The sequence below is a fragment of the Quercus robur genome, chromosome 5, assembly GCF_932294415.1.
Source record: "Quercus robur chromosome 5, dhQueRobu3.1, whole genome shotgun sequence".
Classification (NCBI taxonomy): Eukaryota; Viridiplantae; Streptophyta; class Magnoliopsida; order Fagales; family Fagaceae; genus Quercus; species Quercus robur.
Genome location: NC_065538.1, coordinates 8315028 through 8321853, shown reverse-complemented (window position 1 = coordinate 8321853; position 6826 = coordinate 8315028). Strand labels below are relative to the sequence as shown.

Genomic DNA, 6826 nt, shown 5'->3' with positions numbered 1-6826 from the left:
ATAGAATATAGATTTTATTTAAGACCAAAACTAACAGTAAAAGAAAAGAAAATTTAGTATGAATGGCTGTAACTTTTAGGTTCCGTTTGAGAGTTCATAAGAGAATAGAATGGAATAGAATGATTATAAGGGAATGGAAAGAAAAGGAATGGAATGTATTTAAGTAAGGGAAATGAATGGAATGGAATGGAATTAAGTAACCTTGATTGGATATTTTAAAATAAAGGAATGGAAAGAAATGAAAATAAATGGAATGTAAATAATCTTGTTTGGAAGAAACATGGAAGGAATGGAATGAAATCATTTTATGACAATATTACTATTAGACCCCCATTTTAAAATTAAGGGTTGAATATATGGATGTATTTTTGGAGTTTTAGTAAAAAAATCATTAAATCTAATTCCATTCCCTCTCATTCCTCCCAATTTTGGGGGAATAAAAATTTGAGGTTTTAAGGGAATAGAGAGAAATGAGTGTTCTCTCCTATCCATTCCATTTCCTCTCACTTAAACTCCCAAATAAGGGAATGAACTTTTCATTCCCTCCATTAAACTCCTAAACAAGGGAAGGGAAGAATATTCTAAAATTATTCTTTTCATTATTTTCCATTCCATTCCCTTCTCCCAAATTAAGGTCTCATTTGAAGGAGAGAATGGAATGGAATGGAATGGAAAGAAATGAAAATAATAATTTTAGAATATTCTTCCATTTCCTTGTTTGAGAGTTTTAATTGAGGGAATGAAATGGGTAGGAGGGAACACTTATTCCTCTCTATTCCCTTAAAACCTCAAATTTTTATTCCCCCCGAAATTAGGAAGAATGGGATGGAATTGAATTAGATTTAATGAATTTTTTACTAAAACTCCCAAAATACCTCTATATATTCAACCCTTAATTTTAAAATGGGGGTCTAATAGTAATATTGTCATAAAATGATTTCATTCCATTCCCTCTATGTTACTCCCAAACAAGATTATTTACATTCCATTCATTTTTATTTCTTTCCATTCCTTTATTTTAAAACATCCAATCAAGGTTACTTAATTCCATTCTTTTCCATTCCTTTTCCTTACTTACATTCCATTCTATTCCATTTCTTTCCATTCCCTTATGATCATTTCATTTCATTCCATTCTATTCCATTCCCTTATGAACTCCCAAACGGATCCTTAAGATTCTGGTCCCAAATAAATAAACCAATTTTAATCCTCTTGCAGAAATATTAAAGGATTACTTAGACCCCATTGTCCTTGAATTTCATTTAAGAAGTGATATTAGAGACAACTAATCCCTTATAGCACAAACAAGAAAAAATGCTCGGGATATGTTAATATGAATCCTTGACAAGTATTCTAGGAAGCTTTCAATGTTTGGAAAGTCATAGGATCTACAACATTTCTAAATAGAAATCAATAAATTTAGGCACTCAACATTTTCTCATTTCCATGACAGTTAACACAATTTGTGATTGATGTGGTGAATAATAAAAATGGTATTAGTGGTAGTAGTAGACCTAAGTGAAAGTGATATTGTTCTAAATTCTAATCACAACAAAACATGTTACTAGTTGTGATAAAAGTCATGAAAAATATTGTGTACTTCGTATTACTCATTAGAAATGGACACAGAGGCATTGCAAAACTATGATAGAGCATTCTTTGAGTTTATTTAAACAGAAGAACTATTATGACATTAAAAGAAAGGCCTTGGAACTTGATGGAGATAAAGTTTTCCTACGGGTTGCACCTATGAAAGGAGTAATGAGATTTGGCAAAAAGGGTAAGTTAAGCCCTAGGTTTGTAGGGCCTTTTGAGGTCTTGGAAAGAGTGGGCAAAGTTGCATATAGAATTGCCCTACCCCCAGCCCTGTCAGGAATTCATATAATTTTTCATGAGTCAATGTTAAGGAAATACATTCCTGACCTTTCACATGTATTGAGCTATGAGCCTCTTCAGATTAGAGATGACTTGTCTTATGAAGAAAATCTAGTAGAGATTTTGGATCATAAAGAGTGAGTGCTATGCAATAGACCAATATCTTGGGTAAAGGTGCTTTGGAAGAATCATTCGGTGAAAGAGGCATCTTGGGAGTGTGAGGATGGTATATTGTCAAGATACCCAAACCTTTTTCAGGATCAAGGTACGTAAAATTTCCATGAAATTTTTATAAGAAGGGAAGAATATAACGTCCCAGGTTTTTTTTTTTTTTTTTTTTTTTTTATAAATAAAATTCATTGTCAGATATTTTGAGACACATGTGCCCCACCTACCACTTAATCCTCCACCACTCATTCTCACTATCTTATTCCCGCTTGGCCGGTCACCTCACTTTTCTTTTCTTTTCTTCTTTTTCATTTTTCTCTCAAACACTCTTCTCACTCCTCACACTCTCTCACTGGTGCCACTCCATACTGCCATTTCCACCATCATTTTTCTGGCAAGATCACTGGAAAACCCTTAGGAACCTCTAAGCACCTTCATATGTCTTATCTGAGGTAAAGATTTCTTATCTTTTTGATGGGTTTATATGCTTTTGTTTGAGGTTATTTTTATCTAAATTTTGATAATTATACCCATGTGATTTATGAACTTTGGAAGTGATATTTATGTGTTTATATGTATGGGTTTTGTATTGGTGGAATTGTTTGATGAGTGGGTTTATGGTTTATACTAATGGTGGCTGTTTAAGGTTTATTTATGGTGGAAATTTAGGGGTTTTAAGTTATAATAAGTGATAGTTGGTAAAACTATTTTTTCTATTGCTATTGGGTTTATTTGGAGTTAGTTGAAATTCTAAGTTTCTTGTCTTGGAGGATATTTTGATTTTGCTTTCATGGGTCTCTTGATGATGTTGTGTAAATCTTATGGAAGCTTGTCATAATGTTGGAGATGATATTGAATGGGTTTACTTTATAAATTGGAGTCTATGCCTTGTGAATTAATTTGTTTAGAAACTTTGGAAGTGAAATACATTATTTGTGATGTTGAATACTAGGATTGCCAAATTAAGTGCTTATTTTGCAATTCCTAATTTGTAGCTAGATACAATTTCAATCTTTATGCCTATTGAGATAGGTTTGCTTGATATTGTTTAGGTTCTAGCTAATCTCCTTTGGAGTTTGGAGAATTAGGCTTTTTGCGGGTTGCAAGGTAAGCAGCTTTTTAATGAGATTTTTGAAAAATAACCATGTTGCATAAACGATGCTTTTTTTTTTTTGGATCAAACACACTTTGGAAAATTATTTATAATACTATGTTTTCTTAAAAAGAGTTGTGTTGTGACCCTACTATATATGAAAATGTATGAAAGTGCATTATTTTTGGTATTGCATTTGGGAAAATGCATGAATTGTTGACATGGAAAATATGAGCACTTTTGATTTAATCTTTGATTAGGAATTCATTGATTTTATGGTATATTGGAACATTTAAAGATGCTTATCTTGTCTTGTTATTTGGTTAATTGATAGAAAATCTTTTTGACAAGAATGAAGTTGAAAACCTTACAAACTTTGTGGAAGTTCAATTATTGAAGGTTTTTTTGAAATTACCTGGATATAAACTATGTATTTGAAAGTACATGTAACCTGTGAGATTTATGTTGTTTTAACCCTATACCATGTGTGATTTCTCGGTGATCATCCGATTTGGTTTCCGTAGTCTTTGTGACACAGAATCATATTAGGTCAGTGCCCTTTCATTTTGGATGACGTGTTTTTCCCTGCTGCCCATGGGGGAAGAGGTTACTAAATTATGTGTGGGTGAGGTTGCTGCCCATGGGGCCAAGAGACTGCACATCAGGGAGGACAATATCATGCCAGTTGTGAATGGGTGGATCCCTTGACTGGTCTATGTAATAGTGTGGTGTATTTGTGATAAATTACCTTATGTAAGATTTTAATGGCTTTGGAATTATATTCTTAGTACTCACAGATTATAGTATTTATTTTGAGAAACTTTGTGTTTAATTACTTAATCATTCTTGTCATATAATTATTGAAAATGATCTTGTGGTATTCAGTTAAAAATTTCTCAAATTAAAACATGCTTTGTAAGTTGTTCATCATCATAAAACTTGCATTTCCCCCATCCTATTAATTATGCTACTTACTGAGCTCTGTCTCATCCCGTTCTTTTACAAAATTTTTCAAAGTAGGCAATGATTGTTTTGAGGCATGTTTTTATGGCTAGTGGTAGTTAGACTAACTACTAGGGGTGTGCAAAAGCTTACTGTCACTGAGGAAACCGATCGGCACCGATCATTTTGAACCCCAGCTGCAACCGACTAACAATACCGATGTTGGCAAGTGGAGGGCGAAGCGATTTCCGATGTCGATGCGGTGCAAGCGTCGGAGTAGAATGTCTGAAACCGAGGATGAATCGAATCGATACGATACAGAGATATAAATTTCAATTGAAGTAATACGGCATCGTTTCACTAGGATTTCTTAAATTTTTTTTAAAACAACGTCGTCGTTTCACTTGTTATTATAAAAAAATAAATAAATAAATAAAAAGGAAGAAGAAGAAGAAGAAGAAGAGAGAAAAAAATAGAGCAAAACAACGTCGTTTTATGCTAGGTTTTCTGAATTTTTCCTATTATAAATTCATTTTATTCTCTGACCGCTGTCCTTCACTCTCTCTCTCTATTGCTCTCACCTCTTGGCTTGGCTGGCCTCTGCCCTCTCAAGTCGCATCATTAGATGCCTCACCAATCAAGTAGTTGTCGCCAGCCACTCAGCCCAATCTGCAACAAGCCATCTGTAATCCCCTCTCCTCTCTCACCTTTCGCCCTTAAGGCTTAAGTTCTTAATAATCTCTTTCTCTATATGTTTGATTCCAAACTAAGCTTATAGTGTTACACTATTACTTCAAGTTCAAGTCCCACTCTCACATCCATCATGTATTAATGTCTTGTTGTCTGCCAATTAAAATTTAAATAACATTTATGGCATTTTTTTTCTTCGTGTTACACTGTTGGACTTTTTCTTTAAATAACTAAAGTTTAAATAGCATCCATAGTTCTGGATAGTATAAAGTTTATAGTGTTATTTATTTATTTATTTTTTCGTGTTACACTGTTGGACTTTTTCTTTAAATAACTAAAGTTTTAATAGCATCCATAGTTCTGGATAGTATAAAGTTTATAGTGTTATTTTTTTTTCGTATTACACTGTTGGACTTTTTCTTTAAATAAATAAAGTTTTAATAGCATCCATAGTTCTGTCTAGTATAAAGTTTATAGTGTTACACTGCTTGAAAGTCCAATTTTTTTATATTAAAAAAAAAACAGTTTTTTTTTTTTTAATGTTTCAAATCGACCAAACCGATTATACCGACCACAAATAACCGCACCATTAAAGGCCGAAAAACCGACACTATGCGGTATGCATCGGTTCCAATTATGAGAAAACTGATTCCTATCGGTTCGGTAATAAATTTAGGAAAAAATCGAGCCGACCAAACCGTGCACACCCCTAACTATTAATAGAGGCTGGACTTTTGTGATGGTGATATTTAGATGATGTATATCCTAGTGTAGGCTTGACTCATTCTTTTGTATATTATAGTGGTTTTGACTTTATTTCTATTGATGGGACAAGTTAATGATTGTTAATTGTATTTATTCAAACCTCCATTCTTTTGTGGCCAATGGTCCTTGTAATTATTACATAGAACTCTGGTTTACTTTGGAAGTATCATTAATGAAATTATTATGATAATTCTTGATGTTGGTACTTTGATAATGAATTTTGGATTGAATTGTCAAAAAGGAAAAAATTACATGTACCTTTTAGATGTTTTTCTCATGCTTTGGACCCTTTTGGGTTCGAGGGGTGACAGTAAACACGAGTATTATCACCAAAAACTGCAGAGCATAAGAACAAGTCATGACACGAAGCTTGAAAGTTGGCCTCATTGTGGTGAAAAATCAATAGTACTAACAAGAAACCCACAGGTCAGCTGCTCATTCCTTGGAGTATTCAATTTCTTTTTGCTGTTTGGTTAATCTGGAAGCGCAGAAATCACATGGTCTTTAGGAGTCTTGGGCCGAACCCCCACTTGGCAAAGGAAATAGTCCAAAGGGCTTTTGAGTACAACTTCTATGCTGCGCCAGCCAAGGAGCCCGTTGTTAAAATTGTTAGGCCTATTCGATGGTCTAAACCTATAGCAGGATGGTTAAAGTTGAACACAGATGGCTCTTCCCTTGGAAATCCGGGTTTGGCAGGGGGAGGGGGTTTGATTCGCAATGAAGAGGGTGGATGGGTAGCTGGGTTTGCTCGAAAAATAGGAATTACAACAAGTTTTCTTGCTGAACTATGGGCTCTTAGAGATGGTCTTAATCTATGTGTTAATCGCAGCATATTAGCAGTAGAGGTAGAGTTGGATGCAAAGTCTATTGTGGATGCTGTTGTGAACACCAAATATTCTAATATCTTTGCTTTTGCTCTCTTGGATGATTGTAGACACTTCATACAGCAAATCCCTCAAATTCGTTTCAAGCATTGTTTCCGGGAAGCAAACCTATGTGCGGATGCTTTAGCTAGGATGGGAGGTCTTCAAGAAGATGAGTTTACTGTTTTTGAAAGTCCTCCTGTGGACATATCAATTTTGTTGGATTTTGATTCCAATGGCTTGTACATGAATAGGCTTTGCCCTGTTTCTCTGCTTGAGCTTTAGTTTTTGTTAATATAATTCCTCTTAACCAAAAAAAGATATATTGGTGGAATGTAAGGTAGAGACTTAAAATAAGGATCCTCCTCCAATGGCAAGAGGAGATGTCCGTACTTTATCAGCAGATTATTGCACTGGAGGAGCAAGGTAA

The 6826-nt window shown here is 34.2% G+C and overlaps 1 long non-coding RNA gene across 1 annotated transcript; it reads left to right on the top strand.

Annotated features, from left to right (window-relative positions):
* Positions 1-2325: 2325 nt before the first annotated feature.
* On the top strand, positions 2326-3956 carry LOC126725027 (uncharacterized). Its single transcript, XR_007655257.1, has 3 exons — positions 2326-2495; positions 3096-3150; positions 3661-3956. It is a non-coding gene; the product is annotated as an uncharacterized LOC126725027 (long non-coding RNA).
* Positions 3957-6826: the final 2870 nt, after the last annotated feature.